At 43.0% G+C, this 27816-nt stretch overlaps 1 long non-coding RNA gene across 3 annotated transcripts; it reads left to right on the top strand.

Annotated features, from left to right (window-relative positions):
• Nucleotides 1-3776: 3776 nt before the first annotated feature.
• LOC149313527 (uncharacterized) lies at nt 3777-16801 on the top strand. 3 transcript variants are annotated; one of them, XR_016280837.1, is made up of 5 exons: nt 3777-3905; nt 4538-4850; nt 5616-5823; nt 6278-6346; nt 11875-11960. It is a non-coding gene; the product is annotated as an uncharacterized LOC149313527 (long non-coding RNA). The 3 variants fall into 3 exon arrangements; XR_016280838.1 differs by lacking the exons at nt 6278-6346; nt 11875-11960 and adding an exon at nt 16603-16801; XR_016280839.1 differs by lacking the exon at nt 6278-6346.
• Nucleotides 16802-27816: the final 11015 nt, after the last annotated feature.

A 27816-nucleotide genomic window follows, 5' to 3' on the forward strand; every position in this document is an offset into this window, starting at 1 on the left:
TCTCTTTCTTTCTGCCTCACCTGTCTGTCTTGTATAAATGGCTCACAGCATCTTGCAAAGGATGTTGGAGAGCAACCTTTCTCTTCCAGCAAGCCTTTGGAAACAAAGTGTTAACAAGAGAAGAGGTTTTATAGTGCTGTCCTGTTTTAAACTAAGTTTTTTAATGCTTTTATTTCTGTTGTTAATTTTAAAAAGGTTGAGCACTTTGTATCTGAGGTTCCAAAATCCAAAATATTCCAAAATCCAAAATTGTCCACATGGATGACTGAGAAAATGACACCTTTGTTTTCTGATAGTTCAGTGAAAGCAAACTTTATTTCATGCATAAAATTATTAGCTGTCTTGGCTCCTGACCTGGGAGAAAAGCAGCATATAAACTAACTAACTAACTAACTAACTAACTAACTAACTAACTAATGTATTGTGCATAAGTTACATTCAGGCTATGTGTAGAAGGTGTATATAAAACATGAATGAATATCATCTTTAGACTTGAGCCCCAATTCCAAGATACCTTATTGTGTTGAAGCAATTGTTTCAAAATATGAACAGCCTCAAAATTCAAAGCAATTCTAGTCCCAAGCATTTTGAATGAAGGAGAATCAACTGGTTATAATCATAAACATAATCATAATTTCATTTATATGCTGCCTTTTTCATGGTGTGGGAGCCAGCTTTTCCAGTTTCTGATACAAATAATTATTTCATTTCATTTCTATGCCGGGTGAGATCCAAGGTGGTTCACCAAAAGAGTAAGGTAAAAAGAGTGAAATTAAAAAGCAGTTGAAATCCTCCTATTAAGAGAAATGCAACCCATGTAACTGGACCTCATGGAGAAGTGGTCAATAGGACCAAGTAAAATGGAAAGTGTTTGTTTGTTTGGCTTCCATGGAAACAATTGAGAATCTTGGCCAAGGTGGGAGTTGAGTCAGTTGAGGTTAAGAGGAGTTGGAAGGTGGAGGGACGTCAACGCAAGAAGTATTCCTATTGGTTACTTTGCCTATTTCCTATTTGATGTTAGTGTTTTGAGTCCTGTCTTTCTTTCAGTGGAACCTACCACTCCTTTGCGAAGGCATCACACGTTGGACTGGTTGATCTCACCTGAAAGCATCCTTGTTATTCTTTCCTTCATTTCTCATGTTCATTGAACAATATGGTTGTGTTATTTATTAAATTTCATCCCACCTCTCTCCCATGGGTGGGTCTCAAGGTGGTTTAGAATACAAAATATAGAATGAACAAATGCATTTTAAAAAAAGTAAACTTGCTAGTAAAAGAAAAGGACACTGCTGTTCCTTCAGTTGGACGTTAGTTCTCAAAGATCTGCAAAGGATAATCTTCAAATTTTAAGGAAGAGATTGAAGGACAATGGCTTGCAGATATATCAGACAGACAGTAATAGATGGTGATTCCATGTTGGTGGGTTGGTGAATCTGCTCTGTCTTTTAGTCTGAACTCTCTGTGGTGCTGACTCTGTTGTAGAACTGGGCTCCAGCGCCATGGACGAAAACCTGGAGGAAATTCAATGCCCCAATAACATGGAAGTCACAGTCTGTCACAGTGTACATGAAGTGTCTGAAATGCGATTTTTGTTTTGCTTTTGTCTGTCCTGAATTTCCCAGCTCCACTAAATGACCCCAAGATCAAGTAATAGGAGAGAAGGAGAAAACTGTATCTCCTTCCCCTTTCTCCACCCCACACAGAAATTTATGCACCTCTTTCATGGTCATGCTTATTCACAGTTTTAAAAGACCCAATGGTTGTAATCTTTCACAGAAGGCATATTATTTGGGAGGCAGCTCCAGAAAAATCCTACCAAGAAGGTGCTCTAAATTTGTTTTCCTGGGCATATAGGCTGGTGGGTCTTTTCACCCACAGTTATAGAGTGCAGGTGGCCTACTCCATCCTTGTGGAGGTTGGTTTTTGGCCTTTTCCAGGGCCAGAATCCAATTTCCATCAAGCCTGCATGGTGTCCTCTTTTCAGAATTTAAAGGGGGCATTGCAGGAATAGAGACCCAATGTGGTATAGTGGTTTGAATGGAGGACTGGGTTGCTGAGAGACTCGGATTCACATCATCACTTCGCCATGGAAACATTGTGGGTAACTGTAACGGAGTTTTCCTATTGTGCCACCCAATTATGTGAAGGCCCTGTCTAGTCAACCTTCACCCTAACACTGCCACCAATTTATGTGATGCACACCCACACCACCATCCTTTTCTATGATGGCAGGCACCTGGGAGTTTTTATCCCACCGCTGCCACCTGGGTTTTGTAATGTGAGTAGCGTGGTATTAACTCAAGTCCAGGCATGTCCTTCTTGAATCAAACAAATAAAACTTTATTTACAAGAAGGTTTAACAGTATTGGTTTTAATATGATATCTTATGTAATTGTTACTCTCTACTTTGTTATAGTTACTGTTGGTTCTTAAACTTAAACCTAAAAGTCACCAAGGTTAACACTATCCTGCAGGATATCACACTCCAGCCACTCCCTTTTCTAGAGTCCTGGAGGTATAACGGTAGGGAGCCCTTTTCCACTCAGACTCTACCCCTAACCATCCTTCTCTATCTCTGGAACCCTCACTCTCAGGATTCCAAGCTCTAACTGACTATTCCCTCAGGAACGCATGGAACCCAGTCCTCTCTTGGACTCAACTGTTCCCTCAACTGTCAAATCCCAACTGTCACCATTCCAACTGCCAAAACCAACAGACACAAGGAATGTTCTAAAGTCCCAGCCCACATTCTATTGGCTGGACCTCAGCTGCCTTCTGATTGGTCAGCCGGGTGTTCTATGCACCACAGTAACCTTGCGCGAATCATGCTGTATCAGCCTCAGAGGAAGGCAATGACAAACTTCCCCTGAACAAATCTTGCCAAGAAAACCCTAGGATAGGTTCACCTTTGGGCCACCATGAGTAGGAAAAGACTTGAAGGCACACCCCAACAACATTGTAATAATATCACAATCCCATGAGCGCAGGCTTTTCTGTTCTGCCAGGGAGCAAATAATACCTGGAAGACTAAGCAGTGGGATAGCACCTTCTGCAAGCCATTTTGCTGACCCTTCTTCATTTCTACAGGCTCAGTGTTTTCAAGTGAAAGCACAAAAATGAAGGCCAGATGCAAGGAGTCTTGAAGGATGAAAGGGCCCTTGCACTGTGTGGAAAGGCCACACAAAAGAATGTACCCTCGCATAGAACTTATGAGCTTGGTATTAATCCAAGGGCACGTGGCAGAGGTGCCAGTTTCTTTATTTATTTCTCCCCTATTCCAGCATCACTGTCAGGATCCAATGTACCCGTAACTCATCCTGTTAATTAAAAATATTATAATGCTAACAAAAAGTCTGAAAGCACCTTTGTAAGAGGTGATGTGATATAATTCTAAGGAAGTTGCAGATTCCCCCACAGTGTATTCCTGGCAGATGTAATACAGCTACTGTAATATCAGCTGGGAGTTGTAGTCCAGCAACCTTTTCAGGGCCACAGTTTGAAACTGGAAAACTGCAAGATTTGAGATGGGAACATCCTGTGGACTCCTGGGATTTGCAGTTTAGGGAGGCTTTAGCGTTTTATGGCTGAAGGTTTTTAATAGTCTTTGTTAAACTACCAGTCCCAAGTTTCCATGGGAAGTTACTATCACATTTTTTCCTTTTTAACTGTAACTGTGCAATATAAAAAGTCCTTTAAACACATTTAATCAAATAAGCATAGATTTGATGGAATTCTCTGATAACTCTTGCCTCCTTTTTGTTTAATCCCATAGGTTTAAGTACTGCATCCTGCTTGTTTCCTTTTCCATCTCCAGGCTTGAGGCCATTGTCCAAGGAGATAAGGTGGACAAAAACACAGTGGCCGCTTTGGTGGTGCTCTTCCGTAATATAAAACTCACTGACAAGGTACAGAGGAAGCCTCATGCACTTACCATGGTGTTTTAGGATTGGGCAGCATGTTCACATCTGGCTGTCTTGCAAAAACTATTACCTATTCCTCCCCACCAAGAATTCACTTTTAAAGTAAAGGAAGTCAGGGCAGTAGTGATGCATTGATGATGCAAAACTGTGAGCTTAATGTGGGGACTTGTCATGGGAAACCGAATACTAGTTTTGCCATCTGATTAGCAACCTATTTTGTTTTTAACTGCACCACATAAAATAGCTTGAAAAAGTGGAGGCAGAGACATAGAATAAGGTAAGAGGAGGTAAGAGTGTCCCAGCAGCTGTGGCTTTGATAGTGCAAAGAATGAGTCCATCAAACGAAAGTATAATGATGGCGTTGACATCTGTCTTCAGCCCTTAGACAAATGGGAAAAGCAAACCCCACTGATCCCATCATCACTGTCTCTCCTGTCCCAGTTTAGTAAAAGGCATTAGTAGCTAAGATTTTGATCAAATCTCTTGTAGCTCACGAGAGGCCCGACAGGGATTCCTCAGCTCCAAGAGGGATGGAATCCAGTCCTCACCTAAAAGTGAGGCTTCCAGCTGGTAATATTTCCCTCCTTAAGTGGATTTCCTTTCCCATCTTATATCAGGGTGAAAAGAATGAAGTGGCAAGCCAAGAAAGCGAAGAAACATTGCAAACGCAAGCACAATGATGGCATGGAAGTCCGTCTTCAGCGCCCAGAGGACCAGACAGCAGATGGAAAGCCCAAATTAAAGCAAGCTCCATTGATCCCATCACCAACATGTGTCTCCTGTCCAAGTTTAGTAAAAGGCATCAGGATCTCAGATTTTGGAGGAAGGGTGGGAGCCCTCCACGCAAGACAGCACGGAAAGAGAACAATGTAGAGGAAGAATGTCCTGCTGTCATGCAAGAAAACTGAGCCAGAGGACATAGAAATGAAGGTAGTGTCAGCATGGTGTGGCTGTTTGAGAGTTAAGCTAGGACTCTGGATATCAGGGTTCAATTCCTTGATTGAGTTAAAAAACCCACTGGGTGACCTTGGGCAAGTCACACACCCTCAACCTAACAGGATGGCAATAACAAACCCCCAATTAGAGAGATGGCAGTTTTGCCTGAGAGTCTCTGTAAGTCAAAAATGCCCTGGAGACACTCCACCACCACCACTATAAGAGCAAAGCAACACCGAGTCCTCTTCCTCGCCTTTCTTTCAATGGCCAGATCCCTGATTTTGTCACACCCCTGGTTTTGCTTTAGGACTAAGTTGCCCAGTTTTGTCCTTTCATAGCCCAAAGACAGCACTTAGCCATGGAAACGTTGTGGGTAACCTTGGGCAAATCACGCTTTCTCAGCCTCAGAGGAAGGCAATGGCAACCCTTCTCTGAACAAATCTTACCAGGGAAATCTCAGGATAGGTTTGCCTTGTGCAATAATAGCCTGGAGCAATAATTTCAATTCATGATCCCTGTGGCCCAGGCAATTGGCTTCATTGTCCTCCTAGTCAATCTCCAGATGGGCCAGAGAGCTCTGTGACATAGGGTACTGCTATTGCTATTTCATTGCTTGTTCTTTGATTTTAAAAAGTGGTCCTTCACACATCACCACCACCACCACAAGGCAATGCCGTGCCCTCTTCCCCTTGTTTCTCTCCATGGTCAGGTCCCTAATTTGGGTTTAGGACTAAGCCTCCCAATTTTCTTCTTTCACAGTCCGTAGGCACTGATTCAGAAGACAGCGAACCAGAAGACAGCCAGCCAGAGGTTGTATACAGTGGGGATGCATCGCAGGGCCCTGCCTCAACTAGGAGTGAGCGCTTCCTTGAAGCCAAAGAGGGGCAAGAGGAAGAAGAGGACAATGTTTCCAAAGATGGGACCTTGGACTGCGACACACTCCACACCACACTCTACTCCTATTATGGTAAGCTCATGGGATTTTCTATTCCCACCAGTGTTTTATAATGTGAGTAGCATGGTATTAACTCAAGTCCAGGCGTGTCCTTCTTGAATCATACAAATAAACCTTTATTTACAAGAAGGTTTAACAGTGTTGTTTTTGATATGATGTTTTATGTAATTGTTACTTTCTACTTTATTATAGTTACCACTGGTTTTGTAACTCTCCAGCAAAATCACTAGTTTCTTATAACTAAGATTCACTCAGTCCTTCTATTAAGCTCCTCTTTTAAACTTAGTCCTGACAGCCACCAAAGCCAATAATATCCCGCAGGATATCACACTCCAGCCACTCCCTTTCCTAGAGTCCTGGAAGTGAAATGGTAGGGAGCCCTTTTCCACTCAGACTCTACCCCTAACTGTCTTTCTCTGTCTCTGGAACCGTCCCAAACCTAACCGTCTTTCTCTCGACTTAACAGGTTCCTCACTCTCAGGATGCCAAGCCCTAACTGTCCAAACCAACTGCCACTTGGAACCTTGGCTGGTTTGTAAGTCTGTTCACCTCATACCGCCCCCCCTTTAACAGATTCATGTCACATATAACCTATCGGTTACGTGGGTCAATGAAATCTCAATTATACATTATATTTACCATAACACCATAATATATATAACCATAAATGACCAATATTTACACTGATCATATATTTTAACACTTTAAACATCATATATCTTTACTCCAATAATACTATTTGTCCTTGTTAGGAATTTTCATGGGATTACTCCCCGCAAATGTCCGCATATTTCTCTCCACCAATCGAACATCTAACATATCATCTGGGTGACCGTCTCTGTCTTTTCTCTTTGTACTTGCGTGTGTGGATCTGTGTTTACCTCTTCATCTGCAGACTGCAAAGCATCTCTCACCAAATTCATAAAGTCTTCTTTATAGGTCACTACAAACTCTGGTCCAGTTCTCTCCGTTGGATCCCTCTTTCCTAATCTTTGGCTACAACCGGCACATTTGGCACCAAAGTCTCTAGTAGCCAATATGTTTTGTGTATATATATTCTTATTCTCTCTAGTTCAATCTGTTTAAGATTTGTCCAGTCTTTGAACTAGTTTAGGTTCTTGGCTTGTTGCATTCAGCTGCCAAGTTAACATTTTTTTATCAGTGTCCCCTTCAATAGTTGACTTCCTAACATAAGTCAAATCTGTAAGCCTATAAACTCCATTCAGTTGAGGTTTATACCATGTATCCTCGATTCTTATAAGAGATAGTTTAGGAATAAATCCTAATATCATTACCAACAGAAACTTGGTTAAAGTATAATTTTGGAAGTGGTAAGCTTTTTCTGATTTTCTTTGTGGTTTAATCTTCTTTAGTGTCTTTTTGACTCTGCACAGAGGTTTTTCTCTTAAATCTAAGTCTCTTTCTTCGGCTATCTTTATTGTAGGTTTTGACTTTCTAGAATCGTTCTTTTCCAGGCCACATTTTCTTTTCTTTTTGACTCTCTTAACTACAGCCAATTTCCAATCAGATTCAATAGAACTTTTAACTCTATTGTCCCTAAATATCATTCCTTTTTTAATTTTCTTAATTACTGGTTTTGCTGGTTTTTGTGACCTTTTCTTTTTTTCTTTTGAGTTAAGAACTGGTAGTCTTTTAAACAGCTCCTGAAGTTTTGCATCTTTAGAGCTTAGCATGTTTTCTACTTTGGCAATCCCCGAATATCGATCTCCAGTTTTTAATTTTAAGTTATCCAGTTTATTTAGACCTTCATTGACTTTTTGATGCAGAATCTGATTTTTTTTGTTTTGTTTTAAATCATATAGTTGTTCTTGCAACTTTTTATTTTCTTGTATTAAAGCCTCTTTTTCTTTGGATGTCTCATCAAGCAACCCCTGCAGCCAGTTCAGTGTTTCATCAGTATGTCTTGATGAATGCTTCATATCAGAAATGACCCTAGAGTCAAATCTGAAATATCTTTTTCCTTAGAAACCAGTCTCTTTTCTAAAATAACCAACTTTTCTGCTTCTTCTTTGTTAAGGCCCTGTAACGTTTGATTTTCTGTCTTTATATCATCTGTCTCTTTTTTAAGGGTTCCAATGAATTTATCTCTCTTCTTAGCTTTTTCAGTAGCTAACGCTTTGTCGGATTCTTCCCTCCTTTGAACGTGTCTAATTAGATCATTGCCAATAAGACAGTCTGTTGGAATGGAATCATAAATTGCAAATTGCCATTGCAGTTCATGTCCTCTAAATATTATGTTTAATTTAGCGACTGGCACTGAAAACACAGGTCCCCCTAGCCCTTTTATGAATACCTGGTCATTTGGGCACAGATATTGGGGTGGTATCAAGTGTGATTTGATTGTGCACACTTCTGACCCTAAATCACAGAATTCCCACCTATATGATTTATTTATCTGTATCTTTTCTCTATGATCTTTGGTCTCAATTTTGTGAGGTACCGCTGTGATCAGTAGACATGACTTGGGACAATGGGCCTTGCAATTGTCAGTTGGTCTTCCAACTGTCGTTTCCGTGATAACTGCAGACTCTGTACTTTCTCTATGAGAACCTTCTCTTTTTGTAGGCCTAACTGTTCTTAGGCAATAAGCTGATTTTACATTTTTATTATGAATTTTTGGACAACCGTGTCTGAAATGTCCTGGTTTTCCACATTCGTAATATAATCTGTTACCGGTTTTTGGTTGTTGTTCTTTAGACCAACTATCTCTTTTATGAGTGTCAGGGTCACACTCTCTCAACCCACCATCTTTTTTCTCAGTTTCATTCTTGTCATGGTACCAGGGCTTATAATTTTTCTCTTCACTAATTTTCTCTTTAGTGATGTGCCAAGTTTTGGGGTCCTGTTTATCTTTCCACTGTAAATCCTCTTTATTTCTTGTCGTTTCCCAATCATCGCCTCTAATTAAGACTAGTTCATCCACCATTTTAGCAGCATCTGCCACCGTTTTGACTTTCTTTTCCTGAACTAGCCATCTAAATTCCTGGGGGATCACATTATAAAATTGTTCTAAGCCTATCAAACTTTGTAATTCTTGTTTAGTAGTTATGTTGTTTCCATCTACCCAGCTCTTCAGATAATAGTCTAGCCTCCATGCCAGTTGAGAGTAAGTTTCTTCTGGTCTTTTCTTTATTTTGCAAAACTCCCTTCTGTGATGTTCTGGAGTTAAGCCAAATCCTTGCTTTACCATGTCTTTAAATAACTCATAGTTTTGAGCCTCATCTGGCCTCATCTCTGCATAGATTTTGGTTAGACCCCCACATATCTGAGATCTAATGTAACTCGTTCTCTCTTCTGCGTTTATTTTTAATTCTTCACACATTCTTTCAAGGTTGGTAAAGAAGGACTCAATATTGTCCCCTTTATAATATCGGGGAAACTATTTCATGTCAATTTGAGATATCTGGGTTTGAGGGATTTCCTGATAAAAACTCCTACAAATTACCTTTCTGCTGTTACTTCAGAGATTACTCCTCTGACTCAAACGCGTAAATTTTAGCTGTTGTTTGTTTGTTTGTTTGTTTTTTCTCTGCCAACTAATCTCCTACAATTAGCTCAGCAATTTACCTGAGAAACTAGTCTTAAAATCACACTCTAGCGTGGTCAGTTTCCAAGCAATCCCCTACAAATACCCTTGTATGAATACCTCAGAGATCACTTTACTGCCACCAACACCTAGAGTTTAAAATACTAAACTTCTTATTTCAAAATTTAACTACCATATTGGGTGTCTGGTAATTCGCACTCAGCACTCAGACTCCTACAACCAAAGCACACTTCGCAGCACACTTCCAGCCACTGGATTTTACATATCCTGATGCTGCCACCGAAACATGCGACACACTGCACCCCACACTCTACTCCTATGAGGGCAAGCTCATGGGATTTTCTATTCCCACCAGTGTTTTATAATGCGAGTAGCATGGTATTAACTCAAGTCCAGGCGTGTCCTTCTTGAATCAAACAAATAAAACCTTTATTTACAAGAAGGTTTAACAGTGTTGTTTTTGATATGAATGTTTTATGTAATTGTTACTTTCTACTTTGTTATAGTTACCATTGGTTCTATAACTCTCTAGCTAAATCACCAGTTTCTTATAACTAAGATTCACTCAGTCCTTCTATTAAGTTCCTCTTTTAAACTTAGTCCTGACAGCCACCAAAGCTAACAATATCCCGCAGGATCTCACACTCCAGCCACTCCCTTTTCTAGAGTCCTGGAAGTGAAATGGTAGGCAGCCCTTTTCCACTTAGACTCTACCCCTAACCGTCCTTTTCTATCCCTGCAACCCTCCCAAACCTAACTGTCTTTCTCCCAACTTAACAGGTCCCTCACTCTGAGGATTCCAAACCCTAACTGTCTAAACCAACTGCCACTTGGAACCTTCAAATTCCCTCCAGCCAGCTAATGGCCTCTGGCTGGTGAGTGGCTGGTTTGGGGTCGGTTCACCACATGGACACTGTAAATTTTGCCCCCCGCATAGCACAGAGAAAGGGTGCAGATCAAGGTATCCGTGGAACTCTTTCTCAGCACCAATTCAGATGGGCTGATTTTCTTCCTTCCTTCGCTGTCCGGTTTACAATTCCTCCAACCCTTCACGTTCACACAGCTGCTGTACAGCTTCTGCTCACTGTTTGTTCATGCATACAGCACAGCCATGCAAGAATTGGTCCACTGAGGAGAGGGGCTTTCAGTGCAAGAACAGCTGGAGCCCAGAGGCAGTTGCCTCCTGACGATAGATAGCTGGCAACATCTCCCAGAGCTCATTGGTTTATTCCAGCAAGCTCTGGCAAGGGTAAGCTTCACCTACATTCCTGCCAGATCTTTTGCCACAGAAGGAAAACCCAGGATAGGGCAATAGAAATGGAGCTTGTTTGGCTCTCGGTGGCTCCCCTTGGGGTCTGATGGACATGGCAGATTGGGCTCTGGAACACAGTTGAATGGAGAAAAACAATGATGGTCTGGGCTTCCATGTCAGGGGATCATTCAACCTGCTCTCAGTTTTATTGCCCTCTAAGATGCTGAGACTGCAGGATATAGTTCAGCACTATGAATAGTTCCCTCAAAAACTGGAATATAACCCCGATTCAGCACTTCCATGACACTAGTAATCCTTGGAGAGTGGGAATGGGATTGATACCTGCTTCTTCTTCCCACTTTGGGTAGAGGAGCTTCTGTCCTGGCTGCATGGAATTCCTTCCTTAGGTCTCAGAGATATGGCCCTATTGTTGCTAGGAGCCAGAAATGGGATCTGCAACAACATTTTGCAGCAGGGAGTGATTCTTTTGCTCATGGCACTAGCTAGCCAGACCTTCTTCCATAATACCCCATTCTACCCCATCCATCCTTTGGCTGCTCTTATTTTCTATTTAGTATTGTTCCTGTAGGGAAGTGATCTGCAAACTCTTTCTTTCTGGGTATTTTGGACTTTGGCTCCCAGAATCCCAGACCATTGGCCAAGATGGCTGAGGCTTCTGGGAGCTGAAGTCCAGAATATCTGGAAGGCCAGGGAACCACTTCTATAGGGACTGAGATGGCATGAGTGTTGTTTGCCCATGGTCTGCTGTGGGAATTTGTGGCCAAGAACAGATTTGAACAAGGTGACCTGAGATCAAATGGGCACACTCTGATATGGCAGCTCTATACTCCTGGGGCAAGATAGACCAGTGATTCTCAGGCTTTCATCCCTGGGATATTTTGGACTTTAGCTCCCCAAACTCCTGACTGTTGCTCAAATTGACAGGTGATTGTGGGAATTGAAGTCCAAAGCATTTGAGGGATAAATATTTGTGAATTAGAGATCTAGACCAACTGTATACAATTCTTGGGGTTAGAAAGCTGAATTGTTCTCCCACTGGACATTGGAGGGCTACACCTCCCAGATGGCCCCTAAATGCCACCTACAACCTGTGAGGGGGGATTTTGACAGACCTTCCCATGGTTTTAAGGCCAGGAGAGCCCCTTTCTTCTTGACAGAAAGTAGCCTGGAACCTGCTCAGCAGTCACCACAAAGGGAAAATATAATTAATTTCATTTCCTAGGATCCTGTGGTTTCTTGAAAAAGTCACACAGAAGTTGCAGAGCGGTTATCAAATGGCATGCAAGAAGTGGGCTCAGGTTGCGGAGGTGAGATTTGGAATCGGGACGTGGGAGGGACATGTATTAACTGTCATGGGGATGACTGTCAGTGAATGGAAACTGTATGGGTTTTCTGAATAAAGAAATAAAGAATGAAATACCATATATACTTGACTACAGTGGATCCTTGTTATACGCTGGGGTTTGGTTCCAAGATCCCCCGTGTATAACAAAATCCGTGTATGCTCAAGTCCCATTAAGTTTAATGACATAGCAAAATGGTGTCCCTAATAAAAAATGGAACATCAAGGTAAATTTATACTTTTTTGGAACATTTTCAAACAGTGTATGCTTAAATCCGTGTATAAAAAATCCGTGTATAAGAAGGGCCGACTGTATATGTCGACTTCATGTATAAGCCGAGGGCATGTTTTGGGGCCAAAATTATGGATTTTGCTATGGATAAGTCGAGGGTAAAATTTGGGGGCAAATAGGAGAGGATCTAAAGGATGAAGCAAAGCAAAACAATGTCAAAGAACTTCTAAAATTCCAGCAGACATAGCTCTTTGTGCTTACTCTTAAGGCTGGATGAATGAGAGGGTAGAGGGGGTTGATGTTTCATATATTATATTCTTGCTTTTCACCAGGAGATGGTGCCTTCTTTTAAAAAACATGTTAAGATACGATACTTAGATTGACCTGTGGATAAGTCAACTCAGTTTTTTGGGGTCAATTTTTTGACCTAAATTTCTTGACTTATACACGAGTATATACAGTAAGTGAGCAAAAAACACATCCTCTAGGAAAACATCTAAATACGCCTTTAATTTTTTTATATGTTTTTGGGCTATGTGGTTGTGGTCTGGAAGGACACTGACACATATACCTCCACCTTTTGCAGCTTTCACTTTTGCGGCTCTCCTTTTTCACGGACTGTATTAATATGTTCTCTCTAGGAAGATCTATGTCCTCTAATGCAACTCTATGGTCAACGTGAACCAAAAGTTGCACTCAAGGAAAGGACCAAGAGATCCCTAGAGAGAAAAATCCACTAGGCATTTCCAGCTCCGTCAGCCCAATTCTATGGTGAATGTCTATCAGATGTTGGTTACAGAGTTGCACTGGAGGACCTAGAGAGTCCTAGATAGGTGTTTTCTCAGTTAAAAATAGAGCGTTTTTGCTGGAAGAACAGACCAGTGTTTATGTATTCCTCAGCCTAGTGGGTCCTCTACCAGTTGGACTGCAGTTCCCATTGCCCCATCCACCATGGCAAGCCATATAGACTGGGGTGATAGGAGCTGTAGTCCAAAATATCTGGGAGGGGGTACAAGGCTGAGGAAGGCTGATCTAACAAGTTTTCTTCTTCACTGATTCATCTGCATAAGCATTACTTCAAGGCAGAGACTTAAAACATAGTGGCTGGAATTCTACATGGGCTATTTCGTTACGTATGCATAACAAAGAAGTTTATCACACAAAGGAGATCAGAAGTTTATCCCATGAATATCCTGGAAAAATTGCATAATTGCACAAAATGATTTCACACGACGTCGCACAAAACCCACAGTTAAAGTGGTCTCAAAGACACATTAACACACATCTTTTTACTTTCAGGATTTCAATGACAATACATTTCCAATATCACTTTATTTGCGCAATTATGTGTGATAACCATTCACACAATTACTTGCCATTTCGCTTTATTTGCAGGGTGCTTTAAATGCGCTTTAATCTCTCTTAAATGTTGAAATTATCCCTAGTGTGATAAACTCCTAAGTCACATCTCCTAAGCTAACTTCGCCAAACCTACTTTACTTGGCATCATCTACTCCAAGAAAAGGAAGTCAATTGTACTGGTGATTGGGGCACAGGTGAATGATGTTTCTGCCCTACCCACCAGTCAACAAGGCCGCCACATGGAAGTGTAACAAGGGCCCTACTTCTGATTGTCACAATTTACTCGGTGGTAGGAGAGGGGAAGAAACATCATTCCTCAGTGCCCCCCTTACAAGCGGAACATACCTCCTTCTCTTGGTATGGCTGATGGCTAGTTAAGTAGATTTGGGGAGCCAGTTATGATCATGGCAACTGTGCCATGACTGTGATTATGTAGGATCATGACTATGGACCAGCGATGGACACAAAAATCCCAGTTACATATCCGTAAGTGTGATATTGAACTACAGCCAATGTTCTTGAGAAACAGATAGTAACCCCCTGGATAACGCATAGGGCTGCCAGGTGAAAAACGGGACAGGGTTCCAAAATATTTAACGTTTGCACAGAAGAGAGAATTTCTTGTCACACAATTGCTTGTTACACAAGCTCCATCTGCTCAAGATTCTCTCTTTATATATACACACACACCCTTGTCCATCAAACAACAGTTGTAGAACTGCATCTCCCAGTATCCCCCACCAATGTCACCATGGGTTATGCTAGGGAGTCCGGAAACATCTGGAGGGCCACAAATGCTTTCCACTCCTGCATCAAACCATACTGGGTATAAAAGTCTCTCCAGCTCTTTCTTTTCTAAGCTGTTTCTGGAGAATAACACAGAGTTGATTGCCTTCAAACAGTTTTTCAGCAGCTGAATACAGTCGGATAGCCCCGTTCTCAGCTGGTATGAATTGGTGGAGCTGGAGAGAAGTCAAAAGATACTTGGCGTCTCGTAGAAGAGGAAGATCTGGCCAGTCTTGTCCAACTATTCCTGATGGAAGCTTAAAGAATAACTGTTATTTGATACCCATGTAACACTCTGTTGTAAAACTTTCATAAAGCAACTGGACTTAGAAATTTCAAAACTGAGCCAGGCCGTTGAAGCATATTTCGAAAAAACAAGTTTCCGCTTCCCAAAGATTGCATCCCACCACAAACTATGCCTTCTGCTTTTGAAACAACCTTTTGGCCATTAAAGAAGACGAAAAATGGATTGGCGGGCCGGGATGGTGGACGAAGAGGGACTGGTGTCTTGTATAGCATTTATGGCTCATTTCATTAGAATACAGTACTGTTTCCATGAATGTAAATTGAATTAACTGCAAGACAAAGGCTGGCACAGAATTTTCCTAACAACAGACCAGGGATGGAGAATGTGTAGTGCTCCAGACCTTGATGGAATGCAGCTCCCATTATCCTTCATCCTTGGTTGTGATAGCTAAAGTTGACGGGAGCTGCATTTGGAGGCCTACATCCCCTCTTTATGCCTTAACTGTCATGGCTCCGATCTATAATCAAACGACAGGGAGATGGGCAAACGGAGAACCCCAGGATTCCCATCTCTCTGTTGTTTGATTATTTGTTTTAATCTAGATATTATTTTACTATTGTTTCCATGAATTATAGGCTGTTTCCTGGAAAGAGGGACAATGGGCTTTATTTCGTATCACTGTATTTTACTGTATTTTATTTTACTGTATTTACTGTATACCACACACTTAGGTCTTCTGGGAGGAATTTGCTGCAACCTTTAAAAACTAGGCTGTCTGCAACTGCCCAGAGGACCTTTTCGGCTAACGCTCCCAGATTATGGAGCGGCCTGCCAGACGAGATCCGCCATATTATCACCTTAAACAGTTTTTTAAAACTGTTAAGACGGATCTCTTCCAGCCTTTCAGGCCTTTCCTGACTAGATACCCAGCCACCAAAAGAAAACTTAACTCAATAACCTCTGATTTGCCTATTGTCACTGTTTAATTGTTATTATTGTTATAGGGAGAAAAGATACGACTTTAACTGTAGGATTTTAATTGTTATTTTAATGTGTTTTATATATGTTGTTAGCCACCTTGGGTCCCATTTTGGGATAAAAATAAAATAAATTAAAATAAATAATAACTTTGGGTTCATTCATCATCACAGACTCACTAGCCAATTTTCTCCTGTCAAAAGCCTGAGGATTTTAGCTGTCTCAGTCTTTATCTAAACTTTTAGTTCTCATGGTTATGGGAATTCATTTGAGAAGCATACATTGTGAAAAGCATTGTAGGAATAGAACAAAAGAAACAAGTGGAAGCCGTGCTAATAGGAGAATCATTGCTGTGGATAACAGCCAGATTTGGTGAGGTGTTCAATAATCTCATCTGATTTACAAAAACGGGGCATGCCACCTGATTATCTTTTCACATAAATGCTTTCATATAAATTATTACAATTATACTGTAAATACATTTTAGTTATGATTTTGTAGTCCATAATAACTGTTTACATGATATCATACAATAGTGGCATATAAGTAAATATATCAACATCAGCTTTAAACATGACCCTCTGCTGCCCACTTGGATGTAATTTTAATCCACTGATCTGCGTCACCATACAAAGTTATGGATGTCTCCTCAGAAGTAAGTCCAGGGCTTGCTAAATTACTTCCTTGCACCTTGTTTGGTGTATCCCTTCTGTTGAGGTTTCTGAAGTTTAAGCTCTGTCTTTCTTTGCTGCTGCCACATTGCAGAATTCATGCAATTTGACATCCCTTTAAGTGCCATGGGACCATCCTATGGAATCTTGGGATTTGTAATTTGTTGTGGCGCCAGAGTTCTCTGTTAGAAGAGGCTAAACTTCTCACAAAATTACAGATCCCAGAATTCCATAGCACTGAGCCATGGTTGTTAAAGCAGTGTCAAACTGCATTAATTCTGCAGTTTGGATACAATTTTTGAGTGTGTCAATCTATCTCTTCCTCTTTTTAGGACCCGCCAGAAGAGGAAGATCTACCAGAAGTGGTAAAAAAGGTAAATATAAACATTTTAGAAGGAGGGACTAAGACTAACAAGATAAAAAAGAAGTAAAACTACTAAAACTAAATAGAAAGTAAAAATCAGACATGGACATTTTATCATGGAACATAAAAGAACTAAATTCACCAATAAAGAGAAAGATTTATCACTACCTAGGGAAATTTTAAATAAAATCCAATACAGGGAGAGGCAAGATATAAATAATAATAATAATTATTATTATTATTATTATTATTATTCAGAAGATATTGTCTGCCTACAGGAAACCCACATAAGGCAAAAAGATATAAGACTATTAAAGAATAAGAAGTTGGACAATGAATTTGTATCATCCTCTATAAAAAAGAAAAGAGGGATTGTGGTTTATGTAAAACAGACTACTGGCCATTATATTGGGGTAGAAGTGAATATTCAAAGCAAAATAAATACTATTAGTAGGAATATATGGACCTCAGGAGAAAAAAAGAAAAATTCTTTCATTCAATATACAATTTGATGACAGACTTAGATTATACAGAAATTATAATGATGGGGGACTGGAATGCTGTAATTAACCCTGAATTAGATAGATCACATTGCAAAGGCAGAAAAAAGAATCGGGGAAAACTACCCTTATCATTTTTAAAGTTAATGGAAAATAAAAAACTGGTAAATATTTGGAGACAGCTACATGGCGGTGCAAAAGATTACACATTTTTTTTCTAATAGACATAAATCTTTCTCGAGAATTGATTTTTCTTTGGTTTCCAAGACAATTTCTGTGCAAATACAGAAGGTGGATACTCTACCACAAACCTTGTCAAATCACAACCCCATAGTATTGAAAATAAAGAACCTTAAAACCTCATTCAAATGGTCATTAAATGAAAAGCTTCTACAATCCCCTAAAGATGTAGAGAAGGCAAAACAAGCCCTTAAGTCGTATTTTGAGGAGAATACAGGGAAAGGCACTGATCATATTATAACTTGAGAAGCCTCAAAAGCGGTAATGAGAGGTGTTTTTATAAAACATAACACTCAATACAAGAGAAGATGAGATGAAAAGACACAGCAAATTATGGAAGAATTGAGAAAAAAGGAAGAAGAATGTCAAGAAAATCCATTAAATTTTAAGATAAACAAAGAGATTAAGCTCTTACAAAAACAACTCTCAATATTGTTATCTGGAGAGATGGAAAAGAAGATTAAATACCTTAAATTGAGTGTTTCCAACACTCATATAAACCTGGAAAGTGGTTAGCTTTTAAACTCAGAGAAAAAAATGAATAAAAGATGATAACAAAGATTCAAAGTGATGGCAAAGTGATGCTTACAGAGCAGAATAAAATAAGGCTTTCCTTAAATTCTATGGGAATTTATATAAACAAGAGGAAGAAGACAGTATTGTGTTAAAAATACTGATCTACCCAAAATATCTGTGGAACAGCAACTTCTTCTTAATCAACTTATATCAGCAACAGAAATTTTAACTGCCATCGAGAACAGCAAATCAGGCAGTGCTCCAGATCCAGACGGTTTCTCATCACTTTATTAAAAAACATTTCAACAAGAATTAGTTGAACTGCTGAAATATATGATGGATAATCTAAAAGGAGATAGCTTTCCCCAAACTTGGAAGGAAGCGGAAATATCATTGATCCCGAAAGAAGAAAGAGACCCAACACAAGTGAAGAACTATAGGCCAATTTCTCTGTTAAACAATGACTATATCTTGTTTGCAAGTAATCTAAGAGAAAGAATTAAAAAAAGGTTATACCATCAGTAATACATTCAGGCCAAAGGGGATTTATCCCAAGGAGGCATAATAAAGATAATATATGTCATCAGAAATTAAAGAGTTAGAAGCAATTACAGGTTTTAACTCCTGTAAAAAAACACTAAACTAAATATTTAGGAATTTGGGTTTCAAATAAGAACTCTGATTTATTTTCAAATAATTATGAAAAATTATGGCAAAGTGTAAAAAAGAATTTAGAAAATTGGAATAATTTGGATTTGTCTTTGTTGTGAAAATGAATATATTACCGAAATTTCTCTTTTTATTCCAATCTATCCCAATTATTGCTAACCAAAAACCATTCAGAGAATGGCAAAAGGGAACTGCAAAGTTTATTTGGAAGGGCAGAAAAGCAAGAATAAAGATGAAATATCTTCAGGATACTAAAGAGAGGGGGAGGGGGACTTGCCATGCCAAACCTTAGATTATATTTTGAAGCGGCTTGTTTATCATGGTTAAAAGACTGGATTATACTAAAAGATGAAGATTTGTTGAACTTGGAAAGTGTAAATTTATGGTTTGGCTGGCACGCCTATCTCCTGTATGATAAGGACAAAGTAAATCGAGAATTCAATAACCACTGTGTGAGAAATGCTTTATTTAGGGTTTGGAAGAAGTATAAAAAACCAATCTGGGCTTCCACTCATGAAGCTTTTTTAAAATATAACCCTAAGAAAGAAAACTAGATATTCTATGAGGATTTGATCTTGCCAAGCAATAATGGTTTTGAGTTAAAGACAAGAGAAAAACTTACTGAACAAGGGTATGAAGTATCTTGTTTTTTTCTATAGACAGCTAAGAGAACGCTTCCTTATGGATGAAAAACCCAATATGGTATTGGTAAAAATAGACTCTGAATTAGAAAGAGAATTAATGTCAAGCAAGGATGCTTTGTTAGCAAAATTGTACAAATGTATTCTTACATATTATATGGACGAAGAAGTTACTAAGGACAACATGATTAAGTGGTCCCAAAATTTTGGCTTCCCTATTGATTTAGAACAGTGGGAATTTACTTGGAAAAGAAGACTGAAATATACACGTCGTCAAAAAGTTAAAGAAAGTTACTATAAGATTTATTTTTGGTGGTACTTAACGCCTTTAAAACTTAGTAAAATATATAATAATTTCAGCAATTTATGTTGGAAATGTGGGAAAGAACAAGGCTCAATTTTCCACATGTGGTGGACATGTGGGAGAGCTATACACTTTTGGAAACTGGTTTATTTTGAAATTAAAATTTTAAACAAAACACTTAAGTTCTCACCTGAGGCCTTTTTACTAAATGAAATAGAATTGGATTTGGAAAAAAAAAGTATGGTAAAATATTGTTTTATATGTTATCACCAGCAAGAATAGTGTACGCTCAGAAATGGAAATTAAAAGGAAGCCCCCACAAAAGAAGACTGGTTGTTCAAACTACTGGACATGATGCAGATGGACAAACTTTCACGAGGCATTAGAAGCGAAACATCAAATGTATTTAGAGAAGATTGGAATAACATTATTTCTTTTCTCTTTTCTACAGAGAGGATGGGGAAAGAACGCAGTCCTGGGAATGGATCTAAGCTAAACTGTAGCTAATGGCTTGGTTTACTTAGTAACATAGCAGCTGAAAGATAAATTGTTTCCGTTGGAACTCCAATTATACTTAATTTATGTTTAGTTAGAGTTAATTTATGTTTAGTTAGAATGAATTATGAATAGTTAGAATATACTCTATAAATGAAAATTGTAAGAAAAAAAAAGAATTTGTAAGATCAAGTATAATTAGAACAACAAACATATTTTTTGGTATTATTAGTTAACAGATAATCTAAAATCTAAAAATTTCAAATTAAAAGATAGACTGGTTGAAATGAAGTTATGTTTGAATAGGTAGGTATGTTATTAATGGGGATCGTGCTACTTTTGTTTGTAATGAAAATACCACTTGTAGAACCCATTGTTAGTAATCTACCATATGCTGTACGCTGTGAATGGATGATAAGTGTTGTTTTTTATGTTTTTAAAAATTAATAAAAATTATTATAAAATAATCTATTTCTTCCTCTTTCCTTTCTGCCTTCCTCTTGACCAAGGACTATTGTCTTTTGCGAAGATTCCTGACGTCTCACGCTACGGTACCCCAAATCTGATCCTGGCTAGGGTGAGACTTCGAGTTGTATTCCAAAAATATTTCCCCAAACTCTGAGCAAACTCTATTGATCTTAATGGGATTCATTTCCAGCTACATTAGTATAGAGTTGCAGACTAAACTTTGTGGCTCTACTCCTTACTCAGTTCAGAAGAGAATATTGATTACTTCTTTTGCTAAAGTCACAGGGCTCATTCCCATGTACATTTAAACCGGTTTGTGGTTTGCCTTAGCTCCATGTTGGTAAATCGATTCCAAAAGGTCCGTCGTTTCCACTATGAAAGTGGATCTTTTCATTATCCCCTTCTTTTTTGGCACGATTGTCATCCCACTAGTTTGCGCTGCTTCAAAATGTATGTCATCAGTGATGTAAGTGGTAGCCTGACTTGGGAACTATATATATAAAATAAAATTTTATATATATATATATATATATATATATATATATATATATATCTTCTTCGTGGTCTCTGCGAATCATACAAATGGGTTTCACTGCGCCTGCGCAGTGCTGCTCGGAATCTTCTGGAATCACTGGACAAAGTTTACTTTGCAACATATAGAAACTTTTTGGCGGTAACTCCGCCCACCCGTTCTTGACCATTCTCTTTGACCATTGCCCCCATTGTACTTCGACTTCGGACTGCTTTTGACTTCGACTTCGTCTCCTCTCCATCTCTCCGGAACGATGTCACCTCCTTTTAAAAAGTGTGATGTCTGCGGGGGCAAACTCCCGGTCCAAGACCCTCACTCTTCATGTCTTCTCTGTCTTGGCGGCGACCACGACATGAAATCCTGCTCGCTCTGCAAATCTATGACGTCGCAGGCGCGTAAGAACCGTGAATCCCACCTGACATCGGCGATTGCCCAGGGTAAGGTCCAGGGGGAGACTTCCCGTCCAGTTTCTGCTCCTTCCCTCCCGGCTGCTGCTCCCGCCTCAGCCCCGCGCGAGAGTCCTACAAGCGCCGCTTCGGCTCCTCCGGCGCTATCAACCCCTGCCAAAGTGGATCGCGGCTCCCACAAGCCCAGTGCCACCACCAAGTCGTCTTCCGTGGTCAGCGGCCCAGACAGGTCCAGTACCACCACCAAACCCTCAAAGAGCCCCTGCCCACTGTCGGGGACCAAGGGTTCAACGGCTTCGACTTCGGTTGCTGGCTCCGCCTCCAAGGTCGGGACCGACCGTTGAACCTTGGCTCCGTCCCGTAAGCCCAAACACTCCAAAAAGGCTAAGGGAGGAGACCCCACCATTCCGACGGCAGCAGTTTCCACTCCGTCGACCTCTGCCCCGGCGGCCTCTGTGTCTTCAGCCGGCCCATCCCGGGTGAGGGAACTCCAGGAGAACCCTTTCTTTCCTCCAGAGGCGCCCAGGCCCGTTAAAAAAGCTAAACATTCTGACTCCGCTTCTTCTGAGCCACCCAAGAAGAAGTCTCGCAAGGAGTCCTCCAAGTCCTCCGACAGACACAGCCGCCGTAAGGATGCTGAGCCTCTTACTCCGCAGCGTTCGGTACCAGCTCCGACCCTCCAGACTCCCACTCCGCGGCCACAGGGCTCTTCCGGGCGGGATGATGCCCCACGTCTAGCTCCGCCGCGCTCCGAGCTGACCACCGCCGAGTTCGTCGGTTCAGATGATGAGGAACTCGTTCCGCCTCAGCGTTCCCCGATGGTCGCCCGCTCCCCGATCTCGGTACCATGTCCGGAGACCGTACCGTCCGAAGATGTCGCCCATGAGGACCTCGATGTCTTCTATGATTCAGAGGTAGACCGTTATTACATGGCTGTCCTGTGAGAGACGGCTCTCCACAAGTTTGATGAAGGTCACCGTCATCGGGCCCCAAGGGACAAGGCCACGGTGGTCACCTCCAAGCCCTCCACCGCAGCAGCTAAGTCTTCCTCATCAAGGCTTGAGCTTGGATCACGCTCTCATGGGCCCGGCCGGGACCGTCCCGAACTAGAGCACCTGGTGAGTCGGACCTTGTGCCGATACCATCGCCGACCTCACCTGACTCGCCCTCTGATGATGACCTGTCGCCGCAGGACTCTCCACAGGTCATGCACCACCCCGAGCCAGCGTCTCCTACTGACGATCGCCGATCCTTCAGTGAGCACGTCATCAAAATGTCCAGGGCTCTGGACATTGAGCTGGCTTACCCTGAGGAGGCGGCCTGAGATCCGGTAGAACAAAGGGTCCATGGTCGGGTTCCAACCCCACCCTGCATCCCTCTCCTTCCGTCCCTGGAGACCATCATCAAGCGGTCCTGGGATAGCCCGGCGGCCCTAGTCAGCACTTTGCGGAAGGTGGAAACCCTCTACCGCGTTTCGCCAACATCCTGTCCATGGCTGTCTACCCATCCGAGACAGAACTCAGCCATTGTAGAGGGCTCACAGCTCGCCTCCACCCACAAGCAGGCCACCTCTCCAGTAGACCGGGAGGCTCGCAAGATCGACGGATTGGCTAAAAAGGCCTATTCAGCTTCTTGCTTAGCTGTCAAGGCCACTAACTACACTGCATGTATGGGGGCCTACGTGCAGTCCTTGATGGAGACCATCTCCCCCCTGATCCCCGAGGTCCCGGATGATGTCCAGAGGAAACTGGTTGAAGTCATAGATGAGGCCCATTCCATAGGGGGATGGCTCATCACCGCGTGCCGCAACATCACTGACTGTGTGGGTAGAGCGATGTCGGCGTCAATGGCACTCCGCCGTCACGCCTGGCTGAGGGGCACAGATCTCACTCCTGGAGTCAAGTCGGCTATCGAGGAGATGCCTCTGGATGAGTCTGGGCTCTTCAACACCGACACCGACGACCGTCTTAATCGCAAATTTAAGATGAAGGCAGCCGTGAGGAAACATGGCATGTCATCCTCGGTGTCAGCCCCGTTTCGCAAGAGGCAGTGCCCATGGCAATCCCAAGGACAGTCCTACAGGCCATTTGGCCAGGACCGCCAATTCCACCAGCAGGGCGCTCAACGATCTAGGCACGCGTCCCAGTCATCATCTTCCCCTGGCCGACGGAATTTTCCTACCCGGCACTGAAAGCCCCGCCGGCAGGACGGTGATCAGGGTAAGAAAAGAGACTGATGGGGTCTAGCGCGCTTCGTCTCCTCTTCCCCATTTTTTCTGGACATACTCAGGCCATTTGCTACCACCTGGGCCTCCATCACAACGGACTCGTGGGTACTCAACATCGTCCGTAGGGGATATGCCCTCGAGTTCCAAGAACTCCCCAAGACTGGAGTTTTCATGTCCACCCCCCCTCGGACACCCTTCTCGACAAAGTGCGCACTTTGCTTAGCAAGGGGGCAATCTCCCCTTTACCGCCCGACCAATATTCCAGGGCCTTTTTCTCCAGGTACTTTACGGTACCGAAATCGGATGGAGGCATCAGACCCATCCTGGACTTGAGGGATCTGAATATCTGTCTTGACTACCGGCGCTTCCGAATGGTAACCCTAGCTTCCATTCTTCCCTTGCTTCATCAGGGCCTCTGCTTCGCAACGATCGACCTGAAGGACGCTTATTTCCACATCGGGATTCGGGAGTCCCACCGGAGATTCCTCGCTTTCGCCGTCGGTCCCGTTTCTTACCACTACAACGTGCTTCCCTTCGGTTTGGCCACGGCGCCCTGAGTTTTCACGAAGTGCATGGCACCGGTGGTAGCATATCTCCATCAGAAAGGCCTCATGGTTTTTCCTTACCTGGACGACTGGCTGTTCGCCGCCGAGTCCCGACAAGAACTGCAGGAAGCGGTCTCGTTCGCCTTGCACCTCCTGGACTCCCTGGGACTGGTCGTCAACTGAGAAAAGTCCCACTTCACACCCACCAGGCAGGTCAAATTCATCGGGGCCATCATCGACTCCGAAAGATGCTCCGCCTTTCTCCCTCCAGACCGTTTCCAGGTCCTGGCGGCGTCACTCAAGCCTTTCATCTCCTACAGGAGGGTGAGGGCCAGGGACGTCCAGGTCGCCCTGGGGCACATGGCATCGACAACGTCTGTCACGCCTTGGTCACGACTTCGCCTCCGGCCGCTACAGTCCTGGTTCCTCTCGGTCTTCTCCCCGATGGAGGACCCCCCGTCCAAATGGCTCACGGTACCGAGACCGGTGGCCGCCTCCCTAAGATGGTGGTTGGACTGGTGCAACGTGTGCACCGGGATGCCCTTCCATCAGCCTCAGCCCCAACTGACTCTGACAACAGATGCTTCCCTGGAGGGATGGGGCGCCCACCTGCTCGACCTGGTCGTAAAGGACAAGTGGTCTGCCCAGGACAAGCTTCTCCACATCAACGCTCTGGAGATGCTGGCAGTGGAAAAGGCATTGAGGTCATTCGAATCCGCTGTCGCAGGAAAGGTGGTCCTCCTGAGGACGGACAACACCACTGTGATGTACTACATCAAGAAACAAGGAGGCACCAGATCCAGGACCCTGCTCGACCTCACTCTGCGCATCTGGGACTGGTGCATCCAACAGCAGGTCCTCCTCCAGGTGATTCATCTCCCCGGAGAGGACAATGAGTTGGCCGATCGCCTCAGCAGATCTCCGTCGGTATGCCACGAGTGGAGGCTCCATCCCGAGACGGTCAGCGACCTCTTCGACCGGTGGGGAACTCCCCGGATCGACCTCTTCGCGACCAGATGGAACAGCCATTGTCCCCAGTTCTGCTCCAGGAGACGAATGGACGGATCCCTCGGAGACGCCTTCGCCTTCCTTTGGACGGGAGAGCTCCTCTACGCCTTCCCACCGTTCCCTCTCATCATCAGGGTGGTGTCCAAGATGACAACGGACCGTTCACAAGCGATCCTGATCACCCCGTGGTGGCCGAGACAGCCCTGGTTCGCATCCCTTCTCCACCGCTCCAGAAGATGCTTTCTCCGCCTCGATCCCCGCCCGGACCTGCTGTCGATCCAGGACGGACGGATTCTCCATCCCGACATCGAGAGCCTACCGCTGGTGGCCTGGAGGATACAGCCCTAACTGCCCTGCCAGAGGCGGTGAGGACGGTGATCCTGGCTGCAAGGAAACCTTCTACCCAGCGGTCCTATGCCCTGAAATGGAAGAGGTTTACCCTCTTCCTTGATCGGAAGGGCTTGTCTCCTGCTCAGGTGTCTACTCCAGTGGTGCTGGAGTTTTTGATGGCGCTTTTGGATGAGGGGCTGTGCCTCGCATCCATCAAGTGCTATTTGTCTGCCATTTGTGCTAAGTACCAATTCGGGGGGAGGGCTTCCTTTTTTAGGGATCCCTTGGTGAAGGGGTTCCTTAAGGGATGTGCCAACTTACATCCTCCTGTGTCGGTACCGGCGCCGGCTTGGAGCTTGGAGGTGGTACTGTCCGCACTCCAATCCAAGCCCTTTGAACCAATGGCCACAGCGGACTTGAGACTACTGACTTGGAAAACCGCCTTCCTTGTGGCCATCACCTCTGCCCGCCGCGCGGGCGAACTCTGTGCCTTACGGAGCCGCTGACCACGGAAGACGACTTGGTGGTGGCACTGGGCTTGTGGGAGCCGCGATCCACTTTGGCAGGGGTTGATAGCGCCGGAGGAGCCGAAGCGGCGCTTGTAGGACTCTCGCGCGGGGCCGAGGCGGGAGCGGCAGCCGGGAGGGAAGGAGCAGAAACTGGATGGGAAGTCTCCCCCTGGACCTTACCCTGGGCAATCGCCGACGTCAGGCAGGATTCACGGTTCTTATGCGCTGCGACATCATAGATTTGCAGAGCGAGCAGGATTTCATGTCGTGGTCGCCGCCAAGACAGAGAAGACATGAAGAGTGAGGGTCTTGGACCGGGAGTTTGCCCCCGCAGACATCACACTTTTTAAAAGGAGGTGACATCGTTCCGGAGAGATGGAGAGGAGACAAAGTCGAAGTCAAAAGCAGTCCGAAGTCGAAATACAATGGGGGCAATGGTCAAAGAGAATGGTCAAGAACGGTCCGAAGTCAATAGCCAGTGATCCAATAACCGAAGCAAGAGCGAAGTTCCCTGAAGCAGCTAGCGCGGCGGAAAAAAGGAACTGGGGAAAGAGCGGGAAGGTAGGGGCCTTATAACGGGTGGGCGGAGTTACCGCCAAAAAGTTTCTATATGTTGCAAAGTAAACTTTGCCCAGTGATTCCAGAAGATTCCGAGCAGCACTGCGCAGGCGCAGTGAAACCCATTTGTATGTATTCGCAGATGACCACTCGAAGAAATACTGTTACAGGTAAGCAACCTGTCCATATATATATATATATATACACACACACACACACACACACATATACATACATACACACACACACACACACCCCTCTGCCATTAGTCCCTCCCCTCCAGAATGATGAGATTCAGATCCGTCATTCCCACTCGTTGAACACACTTTGGAATTGATTCTTTTCAAAAGAACCGCCAAAGAACTAATGTCAGGAAAGAGCATTTGCCTCGCTTCATTGCAATTGAAACCGATCACAGTAGGATCGGAACTGGTTTCAAATGGGAATGATGGTCATATAACCCAATCAGCAATTCGCTTTAAATCATAGTGGGAATGCAGCCACAGTGGGTCTTTCAGATGTGCAGATACCACTGAATATCACCAGAAGAGATAGCTTTGTATATAGAAGCTGAGAAGCTGTTCTCTTTCCTTATTGTTGGGCAGAGCCATTTGAAACAGGCTCATCTCCTGCTCCAGTTTAGCAGAAATATCTCTACTTTAACTTGCATTTGATTACTGATGTATTTTTATTGCTTACCTAAACTGTGGATATTTATTTAGGACTGCGTTTTAAGAAATGGAAGAAAATTGTTCTTACAGTTTTCAAGTGGAGTTTTCTTGCCAAAAAGAAGGATCCATGTGAAAAACAAACCCCACACTTCACAGTCCAGCTGGCACTAAGTACCAAACCATTCATAACACTTAAAGTTTTAATATAAAAGAAAGCTTCTCCCCCTGAGATCAAATATTTTTTACACAGTATTTATAGTTTAAGTCTGACCGCCACTATTGTGATGTCCAAAATCTGTGTATGTTTAATAATAGACTGGTTCTGGAAACTGTAGAGGAACAGGTCCTTGTTAAGTTGGAGGATATATGTGATTTACCAAATGTGAGAAATAATGAAGTGGAGGGATTGAATGGTTTTTGAAATAGATTATTACCACTGGTTCACTGTTCATGAGTTTTGAATGTTCTTGCTCTTAAAGAAGCCAACTGGAACATTTTCATAGGCAGTCCAAGTTATCCTGCCATATGAAAACTGCAGCCTGCCGGACAGGACAGGACGCCC

The sequence above is a fragment of the Sceloporus occidentalis genome, unplaced genomic scaffold, assembly GCF_023333645.1.
Source record: "Sceloporus occidentalis isolate IW3139 unplaced genomic scaffold, rSceOcc1.0.p SCAF_4, whole genome shotgun sequence".
In the NCBI taxonomy this organism is placed as follows: Eukaryota; Metazoa; Chordata; class Lepidosauria; order Squamata; family Phrynosomatidae; genus Sceloporus; species Sceloporus occidentalis.